This window comes from Choloepus didactylus, chromosome 3, assembly GCF_015220235.1.
Source record: "Choloepus didactylus isolate mChoDid1 chromosome 3, mChoDid1.pri, whole genome shotgun sequence".
Classification (NCBI taxonomy): Eukaryota; Metazoa; Chordata; class Mammalia; order Pilosa; family Megalonychidae; genus Choloepus; species Choloepus didactylus.
Genome location: NC_051309.1, coordinates 206,730,507 through 206,754,923, shown reverse-complemented (window position 1 = coordinate 206,754,923; position 24,417 = coordinate 206,730,507). Strand labels below are relative to the sequence as shown.

Genomic DNA, 24,417 nt, shown 5'->3' with positions numbered 1-24,417 from the left:
CAGTATTTACAGAGAAAAATGGTATTTCAGGTGCTGTCTGCTTGAGTAGTCTGGAGATGCAAGTTAACTGAAAGAAGGTGCTCTATCAAGCAATCAGGGTGAAAAAAGGAAACAAAAAAACAAAAAAACAAACAAACAAAAACACCGGAAGTTGCTTCCAGAGAACTATGTAGCATGAGACGTGGTATCAACTCACATCTTCTCATTTTCCCCGTTTTCTATAATTTTCATCTGGTTTTTCTTGAAGATGTTATTTCGATAAAACTGAAGTTCTATGATGCTTTCATTAATGTCAAGTGCCCTGTGAGAAGCAGCCTTCTTTGGTGCAAATTCATAATCTTCTGGCTACTAGTGTCTGCACAGCTCTCTAACAGTGCTCAAATCAATTATTCTATAATGAAGATATTTTATGAACTGAGGCGTGTATTTGTCAAGAACTTGGCATGAACTGAATTTCCTTCCCATGATGCTCCTTACACCAATCTGACATGTTATCCCGCAACTCATCCGGCTGTTTTATAATCAGGTTAGGACCCTCTGCCAGAAAGTTGAGATCAGAGTCAGTAATCAGGCCATTTCAATAATCTGATCCTTTTCTATGTCTGATCCTGTCATCGCCAAGTCCACCCAGACCATCCTCTGAGCCATGCTCTCCCCTGCAAGCATGGCTGCACCACCTTAGCAGACACCCCGCGCCGGGAACTGCCCGCGAATCCTACCCACACCTTGCAACAGCCCGGAGCCCAGGGAGCCACCTAGCGTCACCCGGCAGAGCCTCCACAGCAGCAGCCGCTCAGCCGGCACTGGCGCAGGCGCGATAGACGCTAAATGTTGCTGGCCAGTTGACTTTTGACAAGGGTTTTAAGTCCACGCCATGGGGAAAGTATAGTCTCCTCAACAAATGGTGCTGGGAAGACTGGATATTCATATGCAGAGGAATGAATGTAGACCCTGACTTCATGCTATATGTAAAAATGAACTCAAAGTGGATCAGAGACCTAAATATAAAAACTCACACTGTAAAACTCCTAGAAGAAAAATTAGGGAAGCATCTTTAGGATCTTGTATGAGACAATGGTTTCTTGACTTTACACCAAAAGCTCAAGCAACAAAAGAAAAAATACACAAATGGGACTTCATCAGAATTAAAAACTTTTGTGAATCAATGGAATTTATCAAGAAACTGAAAAGGCAACCTACAGAATGGGAGAAAATATTTGGAAACCACATATCCAATAAGGATTTAGTATCCAGAATATATAAAGTAATCTTACAACTCAAGAAAAAAAAGATAAACAACCCAATTTAAAAATGTACACAAGACTTGACTAGACATTTCTCCAAAGAAGATTTACAAATGGCCAATAGGACACCTGAGAAGATGCAAATCAAAACCACAACAAGATACCATTTTACACACACTAGCTTAAAAAACAAGATATAACAAATATTGGAAAGGATACATTGTTGGTGGGAATGTAAAATGGTGCAGCCACCGTGGAAAACATTTTGGTGGTTCCTACAAGAGTTAAGTATAGAATTACCAAATGATCTGGCAATCTCACTTCTAGTTATATACACCAAAGAATTGAAAGGTCAGAACTCAAACTTATATTCGCACACCTATGTTCATAGCAGCAATATTCACAATTGCCAAAAGATGTAAGCAACTCAAGTGTCCATCAACAGATGAATGGATAAACAAAATGTGGTATGTACATACAAGAGAATATTGTTTAGCTATGAAGAGGAATGAAGTTTCGATACATGTTGACAACATGGATGGACTTTGAAGACATGTTGGGTGAAATAAGCCACATAGAAAAAGACAAATATTGTATAATCTCACTATTATGAAATAATTAGAATTTGCAAATTCATGGAGTCAAAAACTAGAATACAGGTTCCGGGGACGAGGACAGGGATAAGGATAAGGAATTAATGCTTAATGTTTGGGTGATTTAAGAGTTTTGGTAATGGATGGTGGTGATGGGAGGATGATATTGTGAATGTAATTAACACCACTGAATTATATATTTGAATGTGCTTAAAAGGGGAAATTTTAGGTTGTGTATATGTTACTAGAATACAGAATTTTCTAATGATTATAAAATATGGAGAACCCTAATGTAAACTATCAACAATAGACAAGTATAATTATAATAATATAGGCATACCTCATTTTATTGTGCTTCACTTTATTGCACTTCACTGATACTGTGTTTTTCACAAATTGAAGGTTTATGGCAAACCTTCAATGAGCAAGTCTATCTGTGCTATTTTTCCAACAGTGCATGCTCACTTCATGTCTTTGTGTCACATTTTGGTAATTCTCACAATACTTCAAACTTTTTCATTATTATTATATGTGTTACAGTGATCTTTGATGCTGCTATTGTAATCGTTTTTGGGCACTACCAACCACGCCCAGAGAGGATGAGGAACTTAATTGGTAAATGTTGTGTGCATTCTTACTGCTTCAACAGCCAGCCATTCCACCATCTGTCTCCCTCTCCTTGGGCCTCCCTATTCCCTGAGATGCAGTAACATTGAAATTAGACCAATTCATAACCCTACAGTGGCCTCTAAGTGTTGATGTAAAAGGAAGAGTCACATGTCTCTCAGTTTGAATCAAAAGCTTGAAATGATTAAGCTTAATGAGGAAGGCATGTCAAAAGCAGGGATAGGCCAAAAGCTAGGCCTCTTGTGCCGGTTAGCCAAGTTGTGAATGTAAAAGAAAAGTTCATGAAGGACATTTAAAGTGCTACTCCAGTGAACACACGAATGATAAAGCAAAACAGCCTTATTGCTGATATGGAGAAAATTTTAGATGTCTGGCTGGCTGACTAGATTTAGTGAGATCATTGATGAAGGTGGCTGCACTAAACAACAGATTTTCAACATAGACAAAGCATCCTTCTATTGGAAGAAGATGCCGTCTAGGACTTTCTTGGCTAGGGAGATCAATGCCTATTTTCAAAGCTTCAAAGTACAGGCTAACTCTCTGGTTAGGGACTAATGCAGCTGGTGATTTTAAGTTGAAGCCAGTGCTCAGTTACCATTCTGAAAATTCTAGGGCCCTTAAGAATTATGCTAAATCTACTCTGTCTGTACTCCATAAAATGCAACAACAAAGCCTGGATGACAGCACATCTGTTTATAGTATGGTTTACTGAATATTTTAAGCTCACTGTTGAGACCTACTGCTCAGAAAAAGGACTTCTTTCAAAATTTTACTGTTCACTGGCAATGCTTCTGGTTACACAAGAGCTCTGGTGGAGATGTACAATGAGATTATTGTTGTTTTCATGGCTGCTAACACAACATCCATTCTGCGGCCCATTGATCAAGGGATCATTTCGATTTTCAAGTCATATTATTTAAGAAATACATTTCATAAGGTAATACCTGCCATAGAAAGTGATTCCTCTGATGGATCTGGGCAAAGTAAATTGAAAACCTTCTGGAAAGATTCACCATTCTAGATGCCATTAAGAACATTTGTGATTTGGGGGAGTAGGTCAAAATAGCAACATTAACAAGAGTTTGGAAAAAGTGCATTCCAACTCTCGTGGATGACTTTGAAGGGTTCAAGACTTCAGTGGAGGAAGGAACTACAGATGTGGTGAAAACAGAAAGAAATCTAGAATTAAAAGTGGAGCCTGAAGATGTGGCTGAATTGCTGCAATCTCATGATAAAGCTTTAAAGGATGAGGAGATGCTTCTTACGGATGAGCAAAAAAAAAAAAAAAAAAAAAAACTGGTTTCTTGAGATGGAATCTACTAGTGAACATGCTTGGAACATTGTTGAAATGACACCAAAGATTTAGAGCATTTCATCAACTTAGCCGATAAAACATCGGCATGGTTTGAGGATTAACTCCAATTTTGAAAGAAGTTGTGGGTAAAATGCTATCAAACAGCAGTGTGTGCTACAGAGAAATCTTTTATGAAAGGAAGAGTCAATTGATACTGCAAACCTCGTTATTGTCTTTTAAGAAATTGCCACATCCTTCAGCAACCACCACACTGATCAGTCAGCAGCCATCAACATCAGGGCAAGACCCTCTACCACCAAAAAGAATACAACTTGCTGAAGGCTTGGATGATGGTTAGCATTCTTTGGTAATAAAGTATTTTTGAGGAAGGTATGAACATTGTCCTTTTAAGACATAATGCAATTGCACAGTTAATAGACTACAGTGTAGTGTAAATACAACTTTTACATCCCTGGGAAACCAAAAAATTTGTGACTCACTGCAGTATTCACCTTATTGCAGTGGCCTGGAACCAATATCTCTGCAGTATCTCTGTGGTATGCCTGTATCATTTCATCACTTGTAACAAAGGTACTAGGCTCATGCAAAGTGTTAAACATAGGGGAAACTGTGTGTGAGGAGGTGTGGTATATATCAGTGCTCGGTATTTTCTGCATGATTTTTCTGTAAACCTACAGCTTCTCCAATAAAATGTTTTTTCTTAATTAACTGAAATCAAAGCCTAAAAAAGAAACATAAAGATTGAAAAGCTTAGATATCATCTAGGCCAACCTTCTCCCTCATTTGTAGATGAAAAGAATGTATATATTCAACAGGTTGCTAAATATTCTGACCTTTCTCCAAGTTACCCAATTGAGGTGTCAACAGTGCCTTCAGCTGCTGTGATTGGATGTTTAAAATGTTTCCTTCCCTTCAAACTCATTTAAATCTCTCTAGCCCAAAGAAGTTGTTTAACAAGTTTGTTAAGCTTTGTTATTGTTGTTTAACAGAGTTAGCAGAGCTCCAAAAGTGAGCCAACTGCCTTTACACAACTATTTCAGTGTTTTAGAAGGCTTTGTAGTTTGGAGCAGATAGTAAATATTTTTTGTCTTTGCAAATGATATGGTCTCTGTTGAAACTACTCACCTCTGCTATTTAGGCACAGAAGCAGCCATCAGCAATACTTAAACAAACATGCAGGGCTCTGTTCCAAAAGCATTGTAGGTGCAGAAACGGTGGGCCAGATTTTGCCCTGGAGTATGTTAGAAGTTAGACCATTGGAAGATTGGGATTTTACTTACAGCTTTGCCATCTTCAGGAATAAATGTCCCTCAGCAATGATTGCAGCTTCTTATATTCTATAGTGATTATTGGAGATATTAAAAAATCAAAAAATATAGTCCACATACTTAGAGATCTATGTGGGAAATATACTGTCATATTTTCCTTCTTTTAAACAAACAAACAAACATCCTTATGGATAAAATATATAAAACATCATACTTTCATTGTATTAAGCTATGATCTACCATTAATTCAAGGTCACTGCAAATTTAAGAATAATGACTCAATGAACTAATTTGCCTTCTGTCATGAAATACATTTGAGCCACACAGAGAAAAAAAATGTGTTCTTTTTATCAGGAAACTATTATTTAAAAAATTATTCAGGGCATTAAAGCTTTTTAAAAATAATCATCAATCGGGTGATCTTGGAATAAAAATGTTACTATCTGTATTAAAATAGTTTTAAGTGGAATAGAAGATACATCCATAGAAAACTGATACATACAAAATGTTAATGCCTGAATCGCTTTGGAAATTATTTCTTAATGACATTATTGATGCCAAATATATCAGATCAGCTACTTTTCCTATATGTTATCAGCTGTTTTCAAGATTTGAAATTATGTGAGTGGAGGAATAAAGACTTAACATTCTTCAAATCCAAAATTTAAATGTATAAAATGCATTTCCCAAATTCATGGTCTGTGTGGTCATTTGATTTTGATATAAATGATTCTTGAGAAAATAGGAAGAAAGGAAATTCTACCTAATATTCTCTTGGTTCCATTTAGTATGTTTGGGGATTTTGTTTGTTTGTTTGTTTTTTGTTTTTTGATGTATTGGGCAATGCAGCATTACCGTTTGTTACTAAATCCTGTTAGAGATAATATATGTGAAGCAATTAGCACAATGCTTAGCATGTTGAGACACTCAATAATGTTGAATGAATTAGTCACTTTGTGATTTTTATTTCATCTTATTTAACCCATTTTTTATATGAATATGTCCAGTTGTGTAATATAAATAAGTCAGAGAATAGGCTCTAGCAGTCAAAGCTCAATTTAAACTAAGATTTGTTGTGGAAAATTTTGCTTTCAAATGTTTACTGAGACTGTCATCCATGCCATTAAATTAAATATGTGCATAAGTATTTCCAGTAATTAAACAGAAGCTGAAGGAATGGTTTCTTAAATCAAAATAATTGTCTCTAGAGAAGGTGTGTTTCCACAAGGTTGGAGAGAGGGGTCACTTCTAAAGAGTCTGAGTAGGTTTCATTCAAAAGCATTTATTGAATCCTCCTGTGCCTGGCACTTTGCCCTACAGAGATGATTTAGAAGAGAATTTAGTAGGGATCTTTTCCTAGTAGCTTAGAAAAAGTTTGTCTCCAAAAAATAACTGAAGACTTCTGTCCAGCTCAGGCATGAAGAGAGGGGTTGTTTCCTTTCCAAATGCCACTTCCACAGCAGAGGGATAGGAAAACAGAAATGGAAAATGAAACATCCCACCCCTAGGAGCTTGTGAATTGGTTGCTGGACCAACATATAAGAATAATCAATATAGCAGGTAAAAATAGCTTATGGGGAGCACATACATAGTAAGGAATTTCAAATCATATTATAAATCTTACCACATGTAAATATCTTAAAATATGATTTGACCAGCCGTTATTGCCCTTGCTTTAAAACTAGGTGGTCGATGCAGTTTCTTCACTTCTTACCTGACAGTTTGGTGCTTATACTCTCTGCTCAGTGCCTGTGACTTGATAGGTGAAACTGAGGAGGGGTCAGGGAACTCATTAATACAACTAACTCATTGAATCCGTGGGAAGACTGGAGAACCTGGCTTAGAAAATGGAAGGAAACCAAGACAAGGTGGCTGAAGTGGAGCTGACACATACCAGAGGAGCGGCATTGGTAAGCAGCCGTTGCACTCGTGGCTGGCCATCCATAAACTTGGCAACCACCGCAGCTCCCCAAACTGTGTAAAGATGATTCAGTGCCAGAGAGCTGCAGGGCAGCTTCCAAGTGGCCAAGCTGAGTTGCGTGCCCATGTTCCAGACACACTAGGGCTCAGCCAGAGCAGGGCTTTAATCTTTTTGGCTTCCGGGGTAGGAAGAAGTATTGGGAAAACAAGAAAAAAAAAAAAAAAAAAAAAAGACATGTTCCAGAGGTTAGTAAGGGGTGAGAGGTTCTCAATGAGATGGTCTTCACTGATTTTCGTTTGTTTTTATTTTTCATGTCGATGGGGAAAAGAATGTGCTTTTCTTCTTGTTAAAGTGGAACCAGGATTTACAATTTATAATTTTTACTGCTGATTCCGTGTATTTTGACAGTTGCATCACATCTTCCAACCTTCCTTTCTCTAGGAAGTGTTGGTTTCACAGGTCCCCTGAGGCTCCAGCACTCTGTTTGTGATGACTGTAGAAATACTCTCTTTTCTAATTTGCAAAATGATAGATTAGAAAATGGCATAGCTCCTTAATGCTCTCTGTTCAGAAAGCATTATTCCACAGATGATTTAGAAAGATGGTTTTAACATTATGTAGGATCCTTTGATTCTGTATAGCCACTTAGAAATACCACAGAGAATTAATAATGAAAGACATAATTGAATTATGTTCTTCAATAGACCATTAAAAATTGTGAAATACTTGTTCTAATTCCTTTAAGGATAATTTTATTATAATACCTTGATTGTGATCTCAGTAAAATTCTGAGAATGGAAAGGGTAGGACACGGTGTACTGAGCTGGGGAGAGGAAGTAGATAACCTGATTTCTTAGGGAGCATATGTTAGCAATGAAGAAACAAATTATCATCGCTTGAGAATTTTTCTTTCAAAATTATAAGATGTTTTGTAACATTTGTGTAGCATTATTCCTAATTTGACTTTTCATCTGACTATGACTTCTTTTTTATTAGAGAAGTTGTAAGTTTACAGAACAATCATGAATGCAGGATTCCCATATACCACCCTACCACCAATACTTTGCATTAGTGTGGAACATTTGTTACAATAGATGAAAGCATAGTTTTATAATTATGCTGTTAATTAAAGTCCTTGGTTTAACTTAGGGTCCACTGGTTGTGTAATATAGTTCCATAGATTTAAAAAAATTATTTTCTTATCATATACACAATCTAACATTTCTCCCTCTTAATCATATTCAGCTATATATTTCAGTGCTGTTAACTGCATTCACAGTGTTGGGCTACCATCACCACCATCCAGTACCAAAACATTTCCGTCATTCCAGATAGGAACCCTGTGCATTTTAAGCCTTAACTTCACATTTCCTTTCTCCACCCCATCCCCTGGTAACATATATTGCAGATTCTGACTCTATGAGTTTGCCTATTCTAATTGTTTCAAAACAATGAGATCATACAGTATTTGTCCTTTTGTGTCTGGCTTATTTCACTCAACATGATATCTTCAAGGTTCAAGCATGTCACATGTATCAGAACTTTATTCCTTTTTACGGTTGAATAATATTCCATTGTATGTATAGATCACATTTTGTTTAACATTCATCAGTTGATGGGCACTTGAGTTGCTTCAATCTTTTGGCAATTGTGGATGACTCTGCTATCAACATCAATGTGCAAATATCTGTTCAAGCCTCTGCTTTTCATTCTTTGGGGCATATACCTACTTTTGGGATTTCTGGGGCATATGATAGTTCTATACTTAGCTTTCTGAGGAACTGTCAAACTGTCTTCTCAGTGGCTGCACCGTTTTATATTGCCACCAGCAATGAATGAGTGTTCCTATTTCTCTGCATCCTCTCCACACTTATTTTATGTTTTTCTGACTATGACTTTTAAATCAATTATAAATATTAGTGCCTGAAGAGTTACAAAATCCGTTTTTATTTGGGAGACAAGCAAAAGTATATACTTCATATATTATCTTAGCACTTTTCTCCACTCTAAATTGCATACTTGATGATAGTTCATTTTAGTTGTGTGGTTTGGGATTTTTTTAAACGCAAATGAAGGAGAAGTGATTTTACAGGTGGCAGAGTTTTATTTTTTTGTCAGTGTTTCCCCCATGATATCCTGAAATTTTTCCTCATGTGAAGTGTACAATTAAGCTAACCTGCTATACTTAAATTAACTTGACCTCTTTGAATTTTTTCACTAGCACTGCCATCGTAGAAGAACAAAATGATCTAGAAGAACAAAATGATCTAGAAGAACAAAATGATCTAGAAGAATGATTCAGCAAAACGCATACTAAACAATAAGCAAAAAGCCCTGTTATCTGTCTTTTAAAACTAAATACCTAAAGAGTCAAATAGTTTCAAGGTAGTTTGCTATCTTCATGATCGTGTTCTAATAGATATAATTCATAGAAAAAGCAGTTCGTGTAGTTGTAAGAACTTTGTGGATGTATTTGATTATAATCCAGTAACTTTAAGAGCAGAGTAAAACTGAACTATGGAAAACCAGAATGCTTTTGTCATAGTTATCTATTATCTTATATATAAATAAAATTAAATTTCTATCTCTGTTTATTATATAATGAAAAATTAGATTTTCATCGTATTTGAAAGGTATTTTGGAATGGGTCTCTGAAAAGTACGTATAATTCACATTGGGAGTACTTGAGTAAGAAAGTCAGCCTTCTATAGAACTGCTGAGGTTTAGGTGTAATGAGAGACACCCAATACCACTTACGGTGAAAGAAAAAAGTTTCAACCGTGAACCTCAAACTGAAAGTCATATGTCTGCTCCGAATCATAGGGGTTAATTCGTGATCAAGTTTATTCATAAGTGGGCAACCTCATGTGACATGTTTTAGGAAGAAAGCAGTAAGGAATGTATGTACTTAACCATGACTAATGATTATCCAGACCATCTTTTTGGTTTCCGTAATGGGAAGACATGCCAGTGGGAAGAAGTAATGTGAAAGAATGAAGGGCAGAGACCAGTTTACCTTAATAAATGTTTTAATTATAGTATATTTTTAGTAAAGTCCAACTTGTTCCAAGTACTGCATGCTTAAAACTAAGATGCATAGAAATGAGAGCTGTATGTTGGTCAGAGTGGGAAGGGGAGGTGTATAGTGATTCACTCTAGGCCCCTGTTTTAATTTCCTAGCTGCTCAAAACAGATACCATGTATTGGATTGGCTTAAAGAATGGGAATTCATTAGCTTGCAGTTTGAGTCCAGAAAATGTCCAAATCAAGGCATCATCAAGGCTATGCTTTCTTCTCAAAGACCAGCTGCTGGTGATCACTGATTCTCTGGTACATGGCAAGGCACATGGTGGTGTCTGCTGGTCTCTTCCTTCTCTTCCGGATTTCCTAGCTTTCATCTTCTCTGTATCTGAATTTCATTGTTTTATAAAGAACTCCTGTAATAGGATTAAGACCCATCCTGACTGAGATGGGCCATGCTTTAACTGAAGTAACCCCTTCAAAAGGTCCTACTTCCAATGGGTTCACACCAACAGGAATGGATTGGATTTGAGAACTTGTTTTTCTTGGGTACATACAGCTTCAAACAACCACAGCCCCCATAAAGTTGTCTTTTAAAAAATAATTCCAAACTCTGAGAGTGTAATGCATTTCAACCATCCATAATTTATTGGACATCCTTTTAATTTATTCATTCATTCAAAAATATTTATTGACTGCTCTTGGAGTTAATAGTCTAGTAAGGGGAAGGCAGACAAATAAGAAACATAAGTAAGTGGATTATACAGTTTGTCAGAGGATCATAGAAGTCATGGGAAAAAAAAAAAAAAGAAAAAGAAGAGCAGGGCAAAAAAGACTGAGAATGCCAGGGGAAGGTTGCAGTTTTAAAGAGGGTGACATTGAAATTTAAGCAAAGACCTGAAGTAGCTGAGGGATTTAACCATGCTGGTATTGGGTAGAAGAGCATCTTAGCCAAACCGAATTGACAGTGCAAAAGCCCTGAGGTAGGAGTATGCCTAGCATGGATGAGGAGCAGCAAGAGAGAGGGAAGTAGGTGATGATGTCCAAGAGGTGGTGAGAAAGCTCAGAGCATATAGAGCCTACTGTTGGTGTCCTAAGTCTACCACAGGACTTAGGATGGAGATCAGTTGAGATGCAAAGGCTGTAAGTAGGACACATTTGGGTGTGTCTGGAGAGAAGGGTGGCTTTAGATCAGTACTGGATATGTTGACAGTGAAAGTGAGATGCTGAGTAAGCAGTTGCATATATGAATTTGGCAGTGTGGGCTGGAGGAATAAATTTAGTAGTCCTCAGTCATATTTATGGTATTTAAAGACTTGACACTGGATACTTTCATTCCGAGGGAGTCCATGTAAATTGAGCAGAGAAGAGGACCAAAGCTGGTCAACATTTCAACATTGAGTGTTCAGGAGATGAGTAAGAACCAGTGAAGAAGACTGAGAAGGAGCGACCAGTGAAGTGGAGGAAAACTAAGAGAGTGTGGTGTCCTAAAGCCTAGAGAGGATAGGATATGAAGGAAGAGGGAGTAATCGACATTAATGAACACACTGATAAGTACTGGAAGACGAGGATGGAGACTTCGACAATATGGTTAGTGAACTCTTGCTTTGAATTCATTATTGACTCTACTTTGAAGACCCTGAATTCAATTTAAAAGATTTATCAAAAATAATCACATATCCTAGTATATGAATCAGTGGGATAGCTGAATTAATTCAATCCAAACTCAAAAGATTTTACTCTCCTAAGCAAGCTTAAATTATCTTATATCTGAAGATGATCTACAGAAAATTCCATGTTATCAGAAGCCAGTTTTGGTTTTACTCATCAGTGTATCCCTAACAGCTAGCACGGAGGCCAACACATAGTACCATTTAATGCAAACTTTTCTTGAATGAATGAATGAATGAATGAAGGCTGAGCTTGTTTAATTTGATCCTTTTGTGGGCACAGTGGACATTTCAAGTATCAAAGAAAATGAATCCTTTATGAGATAATTATCTATTTTCATTTTTTTATTAATCACTTGGATGTTAAACAAGTTTGTAACATTTTATGGTTTCAAATATAAAAAATACCTTTTCTTTCTGGGCATTGAAATGTAATCATTGCTACTAAGGACTAAGATGATAAAATTAATTAAATTATAGAAATCATTTGAAAATTTAAAAAGTACTACTTACAGGTAATTCTGAATGTGTAAAATATTTGCCACAATTTATTTGTAAAATAATCGCTATTTTAAAAAAGTGAAATGCATTTGCAAGAAGTACTCAAACTTTGCCAGCATTGTCTGGTGACCCTGTTTTCCATTTCAGCAGTTTCCAGATAACAAAACCTCCCCTTAAAGTGCTGAAATTGTTATCCATTTTAGATTTAAAAAAAAAATGACTTTCTAAAATGTGTTTCGACTTCTCTCTTCCCCCAGTCTTCTAAATAAGAGTAAGGTGAACATAATTTAACTTTGATTTAAGCTATCAGTCAGAGACAGATCCATGTAACAAGCTTGTATTCAAGGTTATCCAAGACCCTTGGAGTCCTAGAATTTCACATTCACTTTGTTTCCTATTGACTGTAAAAGGTCAAGGCGGAGTGGGCTGTAATTCTGAGCAAGCATTCTTTTGAATCCCAGGAACTGAAAATCTCGGGAGAATCGTGAATGAGCCACTTATGCCTAACCAGACATCTAGATCTCAGCAGAGCTTTGTTTTTCTCTCCTTCTGATTTCCAGAGTCACTTTCTTGAAAACATTAAACAAGGACAACAAAAACCTTTCATTATGAAAATGACCAGAGGTGAGAAAGAAAACTTTAGCTGAAGTTGAATATTAGCTGTATTTATAGTTGAAGAATAGGTTCTGGAATAGGTGTTCTTGATAGAAATGTGACTACAGAGAAGCATGTGTAAGCCCTTGTAAACATGTCCAAATCTGAAAGTCTCTAGACGTAGCCATGGGGGAATATCAGTGTCACTGCAGCAATTTTTAACTAATCTGTCCTGTCATGGTTCAGCAGGAAAACCGGTGGGCAGAGGATTGCGAATAATTCCATTTTGACCATGCAGAGGCCTTCATTACTGGGGATTATGTCCCTCCTGAGTATGCCCAGGACAGAAAGGTTGAGAGCTGCCGGCTTATTGTACAGAGTTAAGAATTCATAACAGGTTTTAAGTAGCCAGAGAGTCCAGAGCACTGAAGCTATGTGGTAGAAATTTAATCTTTAATAGAGTAACAACAGGTTAGCTTGTGCAAATGGGTAAACAGGAGCTGGTGGGGGGAAGTGGGAGAGGCACATACCAGCGTATGTGGGTATGTCAGTCATCTGTGGTATTAATCATAAACCAGCTCCTGTTCACAGCACAGGGACTTAAAAGTGATTCATGAGTGAAGAGCAAAGTATTTGTATTGCCTGAAGATCTAGAATAAGCGAAAATGGTATTAAGAACAGAAAGTAAAGATCAGTATATATGATTGGAGGGAAATCTGGCCAGGAAACCGGAGATGCTGCTCACCATTAACCAGAAGAAGAAATGCAGTTCAAATATTGATGACTATCTTGTTTAATTCCTTACCTAAGTTTTTAGAATCTCCCGATGACATCAGTGTCTCTAGTATATAATCAAGTGGTATTTGTGTGATCACTACTGTAATATACTGTGCCTTTCAGCAGTGGTCATGCAAATCTTTCAAAGTTGGGCTGCCAGGTTATGGCCATATCATTTATATTTGCTGCATCTGAATATACAGACAGTTATAGCCATTTCTGTCAGATAGACTGTGCCAGTGCTTTAGGAACAGGTAGTGTAGGGCAAGGGTATGACTTACTGCAAGAAGGAAAAGGTGTAATGTAATTCAAGCTTGGATCAAAGAAAGATTGTGTGTAAAGTCACAACAGAAGATACTGCTTCCCAATGACCCAATACTGATACCTTTGCACGTTTTAATAAGATAGTGTAACATAGACTCATACTGCTGCACTTGCTGCTGGCACTAGTGTTGCTTTAAATTTACTATCCATTCCATCGAATGTGCCACTATAAGTTCTATTCCAAAGAGCATCATAAACATAAAGATTGGAATTTCAGCTTTCTAGAGTTCCTTTCTCTAGAGAGTTATGAAGTACTTCGTAAGTGTAAATTAATTGACATGAATCTAGAAATACTGGTATAATTTTTAGCTGTGCTGTATGCATATGTACTGTGGTCATAGAGTACTCAACATCAAGATGCTGACCCAGGGGGTAGTTTTAGAAGGTTGCCTGTCTCCTCGAAGAAGCGAAAAAGAAACACTTGTTTTCCTACTTAATAAGTCAAACAACTAATGCTTGATAGTTGTTCCAACCTAGCTCAGTTCCAAGACTGAAGAACACAACAGGCATGGAGTTACACGTTGAGTTTAGCAGGACTTACGGACAGGAGAGAGTTCTCTCCGGCCGCAGCCAGCCGGAAAAGATGGACCTTAGTGCTGTACCAAGAGCAGGGATTGCCAGGGGGTGGTTTATAAGGGTTAGGACAAAGACATTCCATAGGGTGTGAGGACAGAGTTTCAGCAGGGTCTTGTGACACAGGAGTGTGGAGACTTGTTATCAACAGTGACCAGGAGAGGGGGATTTCAATGCTTTGTTTACAATACCATTTGTGCATTCTTCCCCCGCTGGGGAGGTCTGATAACCTTTAATGTCTGTCCTGGCCAAGTAGGCAGCTACGTGCAATAACTCACTTTCACTATGGAGGGGAGGGGGCCCAGGCCCTGGGTCCCCACGGTAGTAGATTTGAAAAAAAGGACTCTCAGTATTTTCCTCTCTGTGCTGATTTTGAGTGTGCCATATAATTAAAAGATTGATCTGATTACATTAAAATTTACACTACAAAATTCTTTTAATCTCGTCTTATGTATATTTTTAAATGATGAAATAACCAAAAATATAAGTGGGACTTTTGCATGCTAGGAATAAATAAATACATAAATCAAGAAACAAGAAAGATGAGTAATTACATAGAGCAAGATAATCATTAAAGGTTTTCCAATTCTAAACTTTGTGTTCTAATGAAGGGAGTGTTTTCAGTATCTAAAATCCTACTTGACCTTACCCTGATGATCTGTGGGCATCAGGTAGCATTTTGCAGAGGGTGTCGTGTCCACTATAGATTTAGATGGTTCAGAGGAAATCAGTCATTCCTGAAACCCAACCTAAAGAAGAGCATTTGGAATTGGAAAGGAAGGAGGTTGGGGTGGAATAGATCCAGTCATTATAGGAACTTGGAGTTGTAGCCATGTGTAGAAGAGGGAGGACACATAAAGCTAATTCTGCCTAAATAGAATAAGGATAAACTGTCACCTGCACCAAAATCTGCACAGATTACTGGAACTGTGAGTCTCTTCTCCTATTTTAATTTGAGAGAGAGGGACTATGCAATTCCCTTGAGTAAGCCATGAAACTGACCAGCTGCAAGATCAGTTTCTTATTTAATTGCACAGCTTAGTATGGTCGGTGATTAGGGAATTTTGTTTCTCTTTGCTAAAGGGAAAGTGGCAGTGAATTTTTCAGGGCCATAGTCATAAGACAGAGTCTCTTTCAGGACTGAAAAATTGAAAGACACATTCCTACGGATTTATTTTGAACAAACATTCAGTGAATGTGTTGCCAGCATTCAGTTGGATAAATTAGGTTTTATACTGTCTGTTTCTGTAGAGAGAGAGTGACTTAGATATTCCGAGCAATAAATTGATCATCAAGTTGCTAAAGAAATGATGTTGAGAGAGAGAGGCTTCTATCTTGAAAGATTTTGACAACCGTAAGAATTACCATTTGAGGACAGATCCATGTTCCATCTCCTTTAATGTCAGATTCTACAAGTGAGGGATGTACCTTAGGAGTGTGTTTAGTCAGCACAAACCTCAAACCTCTTTCTTTCCCTCTATTGCTGAGGATAGAGATCAGGAAACCACTGTCCCGTTTCCAAATCTTCCCTGTATTATCATCTCACTCTTGCCGTAGGAGCCCAGGGCCCTATTCCTTCTGCAGCTCTTGAAGTGAGATACTCAGAAAAGCCCAAATCCAGGTATTGTTTGGAAATATGACCAAGTATTCGAATTATTTGTGTCCAAAGTTTGTAAAATTAGCTGGGTCCAGATACTGTTTAAGTTGGTTGGTGGAAGAAGGGTGACAAAAGGGAACATTTTAAGCCTTTTCTCCAGAGCATCCCTAATCAGAAGTAACAGGTAGTGGCAGGATTGTAAAAACCAGACAAGCCAATACTTGGGAATGACCGCAGAGGGGCACACTGCCCAGGACAAAGAAGTTCAGGAGGTATATATGCAGGAGGCCCCAGATGTCACAGATCCTGGGAAGCCATGTAGATTCCTTGAAAGAGTTTTGGGGCAGACAAATCTATATTTAGATCCAAGCTCCTTATTCTATAATTTGAATGACCCTAAAAAAAGTTAATTTTCCTCTGTGAGACTATCTTCTCAGCTTTTAAAATTACTGTTTTGCCTACTCACAGACTGCTCTAAGGATTAAATGAAATAAAAATTTAACTAATATAACACAATCCCTGGCATAGAGTAAGCATTCAGCAAATGCTCCCTTCCTTTAATTCCTTTTATTTATTCTCACCCCTGGCCGTCTGACCCCCCAGCCCTCACCAGCTTGCCATTACCCTCTCACCCCTTGACCAGGCTGCAGCCTTATTTCATGGGGCCATCACTGAACTGTTGGAAGAGGTTTCCTGCCTGCTCTCATTGCCCAGCAAGTAGGGCTAGAGAATGAGGGGAGCCCCTTGTCCACTGTGGTAAAAGAGCAATGACTTTTGATGCTACAAACTCTGAAAAGATTTTCTTAACACGCAGTTGCTGGTTTTCTTAATACTGTTTATACAATGTTTCAGGTAACTTAGGCATTAGAAATGGTTTTGATGACTAACCTCAAAGCCTAACCAGACAGATAACAAATTCTTTGCATAATCTTTTTTTGAACCATAAGCTATTCTTGAGTTAGAGATTTCCTGAATCTGGGTTTATATTGTTTGACTTCTAGTTCATTTTTGTCTTTGACATTACATTAGACTATTCTTCAGAAATAGGTCTCCAATAATTCTGGGGTCATTTTTCCATAGTTGTTTGATAATTTCTAGCACATAGTTTAGATAAGTATAGTTTTTTTTTTCCATTTTTTTATTGTGAACTTTAACATGTATACGTAACAGTGATAACTTTCAATGTATGATTTCACAAGTAGTTAGAGAGCAAATCTCAAAGAACGTCATGGGTCACAGTTCCACAACTTCAGCCGTTTCCATTATTGTAAAATATAACATACATACAGAAAGGTGTCATCTCTTGATGTACAGCTCAATAAGCAGTCATACAGGTAATTTCAAAAATTGTTATGGATTATAGTTCCACAATTTCAGTTCTTTCTTTATTATGCAATACAAGGTATATACAGAAAGGTGAAGAACTACAGGGCACAATCCAATGAGCAGCTACAGAGCAAATCCCAAGGGATGCTATAGGCTACAGTTTCACCATGTCATTTACCTCCTTCCAGCCATTCCAACTCCCCAGCATCCAAAAATATATATATAATTATACAAAGTTTCAGTATTCCTAGACCTTTGTTCAATCCTATCTTGTTGGATGCATTCTGGGGTAGAGGCAGATGGGAAGTCCTTTCCTTTCTCAAATTGTGCAGCTCCTGCATTCCTATATTGAGATTCTGGTATGTGTCAGTCTGTATCAGAATCTGGCCGGGGCTTGGTAGTGTGCAGGGGGCAGAATGTGGTTGAGAAGAAAGGAGTTTGAGGAGGGGCAAGGTAATAAAACATACTTTAATAAGACATAGTTTAAAAAAAAGCTCCATTGCTCCACAGAATCTTTAAACAACCAGGAAGAACCGGTAGAAACATCTCTCTCAAAGCTCCAGAAAGCAGTTAAAGGACTGCAGTAGCAGGGTGAGCACCAAGTCAAGAAAAAAGACTATTTAAAAACAGTAGGATCTCTTGGTGCCCTGGCTGGACCTTCCCCACCCCTCACCAGCTCCATGTGGAGCCAGCCACACTCCCAGTGCAGATCCCTGGTCCCAGTTGCAGAGGTAGCAGATTAACTCTGTGCACATACTGAGAGCATGGATGTCTGACCCAAGCTGTTCCATCCTGGAACTTGCCCTGCATGTAGAAGGCGGCTCACTGAGCTCTCCTACAGAACGCTGGAGGAGAGCAGTCAAGTCACGCTGCCTGGGGCAAGGGAAGGCTGGCCCTAGGACATACAGTGCAGTGCCCAGAACCATGAGGAAACTTTCCCAGGGAAGTAGGGACATTCGGAACCATGAAAACAGAGGAAGTTCCTGTGGCCCCAGGCGCATGCCCGAGACTGGCCATATTTGGTGAAAGAATCTGGGAGGCCCTTATGCTTTCACCTAGAATGATTCTCTAAAGTCATAGTATGAATAAACGCTGAAGGAAAGAAATTGGCACAGGTCAATCTGCAAAGACTGAGAAAGGTATTTTCTTTTTTTCCTTCTTTTTTTTTTTTTTTTTTATTAGCTCCTGGCAATCAAGGAAAGCTCTGTCATAACACTAGCTAGAAACAAGTTTAAGGAACAGACATCTCCCAGTGTAATTCCACTGATAACACATTAAGATATCAAAATGTCCAGATTTCACCAAAGGTTACAAAACATACAAAGAAACAGGAAGTGATGGTCCAGGCAAAGGAGGAGTTTGAAGCATTAGAAACCAGCAATGAAGAGGACCAAATTTGGGACATACAAGACAAAAGCTTTTTTAAAATGGTCCTAAATATGCTCAAAGAGTTAGAAGAAAACAGGGACAAAGTACTAAAGGAAATCAGGAAAATGACAGATGAACACAGAGAATATCAATGGAGAGGTGGAGATTATGAAAAGGAACCAAACGTAGCTGAAGGCCACAGTAAAAGAAATTGAAAATTCCCTAGAGGAGTTCAGCAGCATATTGGAGCCAACAAAAGAAAGAATCAGTAAACTTGAAGATAAGACAATTGAAATCACTCAGAGGAGCAGAAAGAAGAAAGAATGAAGAAAAGTGGACAGAGCCTGAGGAACCTGTGGGACACCAGCAAGCACACCAGTATACACATTGTCGGTATCCCAGAAGGATAAGAAAGAGAGAAAGAGGCAGAGAGAATAGTCAAAGAAATAATCACTGAAAACTTCCCATATATAACAAAAGACAGAATATATACATCCAAGACACTCAACAAACTCCAGACAGGATAAACCCAACTACATCCATGCTGTGGCAAATTTTAATCAAACAACTGATTGCAAAAGATAGAATCCTGAAAGCCATAGGAGAGAAGCAATGTGTCATTTACAGGGAAACATCATAAATTAAGTGTTGGTTTCTCATTGGAGCCAGGAAAGTGGTTGGATGACACATTTAAAGTGCTGAAACCAAAACATTGTCAACCAAGAATCCTATGGCCAGCAAAACTGTCTTTCAAAAATGGAGAGATTAAGACATTACCAGGTAAACAAAAATTAAGGAAATTCTTCACCACAAGATTGGCCCTACGACATATGCTAAAGGTTGAAAGGAGAGGACAGGGTGAAAGGAAAGGACAATACACAATATATTGAAGCTGTGTGAAGAAATAAAGATCTCCAGTGAGGGTAACAACATGGGTAGATATAAATGTCAGTGCTATTGTATTTTGGTTTGTAACTCCACTTTTTACTTCCTACAGGATCTAAAAGGCAAATTCATAAAAGGTAATGAGAAATCAGTGGTTTTCAACTCATAATGTATATGCATGTAATTTGTGACAAGAGCTCCATAAAAATGGGGAGACACATGGGTATAGGGCATAGTTTGTTTATACTGTTAAAGTTAAGTTGGTATAAAAGCAAACAAGTTTGTTATAGATTTATGATGTAAAATTTAAGCCCCATGGTAACTACAAAGAAAATAATTGGAGAATATGCAAGCTCAGAGAAACAAATTAAAGTGCAGGTTGCTGGGGGTGGGGAGGTGGGGAGGGCAGGTGGAATGGGGAGCTAATGCATAATGGGAGTAGAGTTTTTGTTTGGGGAGATGGGAAAATTATAGTAATGGAAGGTGGTGAGGGAATGGTTAATGTGGCAGAAAGTTAAAATTAGTGGATCTGTTTCTGGGGGGAGGGGAGTATGGGTATATTGGAGTTTTCTGTATCAGGCTTGTATTGTTTTTGTATCCAGCTAGTAAGTTTGAAGTTATTTCAAAATAAAAATTAAAAACAAAAAACTCCACTTAAACATCAAAAAAAAAAAAAAAAATCAGTTTTAGCTTTTTTTTCTCATTACATTAGTTTGCCCGCTTTTAATTCACCTGCATTTTTCTGTTTGTTCACACTCAAAAGGTCTTCCAGCAATTCATTCCTATCGATCTGGCATTTCACTCTCCAGAAAACTTTAGTATAACTGTGAGCTAAGAATTCACTGTGTGCTTCTTCCTCCAGATTATTTATAAAACTTCTAGCACTAAACTTTAGGGAATGTCTCCTCTTAATATTTCACTATTTAGTGATGCATTTACCTTCCATGTTCAGCTAACATTTATTGAGCCCCTAAGATGTGCCAGATTCTATTCTAGGTGTTTTTACTTACATTACCATGTTTTATTCTCAACACAACCCAATGAGATTAAAATAGAGGTAAGGCTCAAAATAACTTGCCCTGTAGAAAATATCAAATAGGTGGCAGAGCCAGGATTCAGACTTCAGTGAGGGACATGGAAAAGAAATAAATAAAAATAATTACAGATTGCACTCAGTGCTAAGAAAGAAACTATATTTGATAGTGATCACAGGGGCAGACTAAACCGGGAGCTCCTCTGTGAGAAGCTGACATTTAAACGGGAACCTGAAAGATGGTGAGGAGTGAACCAGGCACAGAGCCAGGTGAAGAGTGTTTCATGTAGGGTAAAGGCACTAAGGTTTTGTGTGTTCCAGAAACAGCACAGCGTGTCTGCAGCTTACTGAGCAAGGGAATGAGTGACAAGAAGTGATCTTGGAGAGTAGGCAGATGAGCCAGATTATGCTCGACAGTGAGGTGGAGGGAAAGAAATTGAATTTTATTCCAAATGCTACGTAAAGTCATGAAAGGGTTTTCAGTGAGGAGGTGGCATCTCGAGTTACATTTTAAAAGAGATCATGGTTTTCTCATTGCATTGGAATCTTTGAGGGACTGTTGCAGGGATCGAATGAGGAATGCATATAAGATTGCCTAGCAGTGTGTGTAGTGCTTATGTTAGGACGGGCTTTTATCGGAACTGAATGAGCCCAAAGTGTAAACCTTGTATTCTGGATCCAAGTTCCGTGCCACGAAGCCTGATCCTTACTCTTTGTTTCTATTCTGAAGCTAGTTATCTGTCCTTGACAAACAGTTCCTACAAACCTACTGGTAAATTTATTTTTAGAATAGCTTTTGCCCTAGGTTTTTAAAGTCAACTACTTGTTTTGGAATACATTAAGGCAGGATTTAAGGCAATTTTAGAGCCAGAGGAACCTTTGAGATAAAGTGCAAACCTTTAAACAGTAAAATTGACACACAGATCAGCTGAGGATCAGAAGAGGTCACATGTATTGGGAGGATTGGACTAGAGTCCAGGTGTCCTAATGCCCATTTAAGTGCAAGCACAGAGGATGTAGGGAGGGGACAGTATTAGCATGTCCAAGAAGCAAGAAAGCTCAGAGGGGCTGAAGGATAATGAAAGAGAAGGGGAGGGGAACGAGGTAAAGTTGGAGAGGAAGGATGGGACTGGAACTGTCCATAAAATTTCAATGCCATCTGAGGATTATAAAGAAAAGGAAAATTTGATAAGGAATTAAATTGTAAGTAGATTTTTGTAAAAGAAATTACTTTAAAAAATGTAAATTAGGAAGAAAATAATAAGAGAATACTGTTAGAAATAAACTGGATATAACTATGTGAATTATATTTTTCCAAAGTCTGTCCTTAAAATGGTCTCGCAACAATGTCAGCCACCTCTAGTATTCTGGGGTATGGCTTGAAGTGTACCTCCTTCTGCCCAAATTTTGGCCTCTAATATTTAAAAACTGAACTAGAGCTTCTTGGAAAGTAGCTGGAATGACATAGAATCTTGTCTCAAGGGATTCCCACTGGCCAATTTTGTCAAAGAATTCACTGTCAGTTTTACAAAGTATTTCAAGAAGAAGAGCATAATTATTCATGTTAGAGTAAGTTGAGTACAGAGAACTAGTAGGAGGGGCAGAATCGATAACCTTGACAGGAGAGAGATACCGGTGGAATGTAGGCAGTGAAAGCCCATTTGGAGTTGATTGAGGATGTTGGGGGTAGACAGTGAATTTGGATGATTTTTTAGATGACAGTGAATTTGGATGTTTTTTAGATGTTTTCCTGTGAAGGCGAGCAGAAAACTAGAATGGCAGCTAGACATGTGGTCAAGGGAGAGATTTTGTGAGTACAGACAATATTAAAGCATATTTGAACTGTTACTAATATTTTTGTCTTAATCTTTGAACGTGAGCTGTTTCTATTACTTAACTGGAAATGTTTTAACTACTACATCTTTGTTTTCTCAGTTAGTTTTAACTTCTAACTAAAACAGTCTTCTGAACTCTAAGCTTTTTGAACACAGGGATGGAGTCTTATTTACCATTTTCTCCTTAACAGTGTCAACATAGTAAGTTAGTGAATGTTTTTCAATAAATGAATTAAAGGTACACAAATAGAATAGAGCTTAGCTGTAATGTTTCCTTAAGTTTCATTCATCGAAACCAAATCTTTGTAATTTTTGGTGTTCTTCATTATCAGACTATTTATATAGGGCCAAGATCTACCTGTGTCAGACTGAATCTGAAAATAGTACAGTTGTCTTACATAGAAGTTACCATTCATATACAATAATGGTAAATTATTCCCCCAAGGGAGTTTGAATTTGAAGGCAAAAAAAAAGAAAAAGAAAATTCAGATTATTAGATAAAAAGATCACAGTAACATACAGTTGCAATAAAAATACCCAAAAGCCAAACTGTTCTAGAAACAATTATGTAACTGTTCTCTGCTAATTTAAAGCGGAAACATCCATTTATGAACTACTATGAAGGCGTATTTTAGTATCTGAAGGTTCTGATGTACTCATGACTTAAAGTTGAACTAGATTTAAAGTATCAGCTGGGTTGCTACTTATCAGTAGATACAGTGTTAACTGCAAATACTTGCTAAATAATCACCAAAACCACATTTTATCAGTTGGTAGAAATACAGGACTATATTAATCCTTGAGATGATACCCTGCTGTTAGGCGAGACTGAATTTAAATCAACCTAGATTGAAAAGGCTCTAATATTTTTAGAGCTCTTTGGAGAAAAGGTTTTCTAGCTTACCTTAGGAAATCATATAGATGTATAAATAACCTTAATTTGTATAGGATTATTTGAAGTCAGGATTTTAGAATATAGCAAAGAGTTTTATTATTATTTTCCCTCTAGCAGATACATAAAGATGAACTGCAGTTTTGTTAGTTATAACTCCAATTTATTAATTTATAATAAATGATAAACTTGGCCTGAGAAGTGTATAAAAGACCAAAACATTTCAAAGACCTCCTGAATAAAACCAAATTACAAATTGTGTGATCAGCAAAATCTGTATAGGACCAGACAGTAATATTTTAGGCTTTGCCAGCAATACATCTCTTTTACAACTACTCCACTCTCCCATTTTAGCATGAAAGCAGGCACAGATGATGTAAATGAGTGGGTGTGTCTGTGTTCCAGTAAAACTTTATTTACAGTAACAGGTGGCCAACTGTATTTGAATGGGGCCTGTGGTTTACTGACCCCTGGATTAAATGATTGCTTTGTATTTATGGCAGAAGAGCTGAGAGGGAGTGGTACGTTTTTAAGGAAGTGTCAGTCAAGACATTTTGGATGGAGGAGCAGTTTGTTATCATTTTCTATAGTTACTACTTCGATGTTATCACTTTTTGACTCCATAATATATTTTTAATATTTCTAACATTTTATTTTTCACAATGTTTTCTTCATTGCTAACCATATTCCCACTGCTTTTATGATAATTGCAATACCCAATTGCTCTCTGATTGGGTAATTCTTACTTTCTTTGAGAAAATTTGTGTTTCTTTTGTATGCCTAGAAGACCATGGTTGCACTTCAGTTTTTATAGGTTTCAATTTCACCCAGAGATGCTGTCTTAGGTTAAAGCAACAGACATTTATTCATTGACAGTTCTGGAGGCTAGAAGTCGAAAATCAAGGTGTCAGCAGAGCCAGGCTCCCTCTAAAGGTTCCAGCGATGGATCTTTCCTTGCCTGTTCCTAGTTTCTGGTGGCCCCAGGTATTTCTTGTCTGTGGCAGCACAACTCCACTGTTTGCTTCTGTCGTCACATGGCCACCTGCTCCGTGT

The 24,417-nt window shown here is 37.6% G+C and overlaps 1 protein-coding gene and 1 pseudogene across 4 annotated transcripts in view; one reads left to right on the top strand and one right to left on the bottom strand.

Annotated features, from left to right (window-relative positions):
- ZDHHC2 (zinc finger DHHC-type palmitoyltransferase 2) overlaps positions 1 to 24,417 on the top strand; it is an 80,584-nt gene that overhangs the window by 5,997 nt on the left and 50,170 nt on the right. The window contains exon 1 of one of the 4 annotated variants that reach the window (XM_037831236.1): positions 22,429 to 22,447. The exons of the other annotated variants lie outside the window; for them this stretch is intronic. The gene's annotated coding sequence lies outside the window, so the exon portion shown is untranslated. Of the gene's footprint in view, positions 1 to 22,428; positions 22,448 to 24,417 lie in introns of those variants that run through there. 4 annotated transcript variants of the gene reach the window in all.
- LOC119529108 lies at positions 193 to 753 on the bottom strand (annotated as a pseudogene).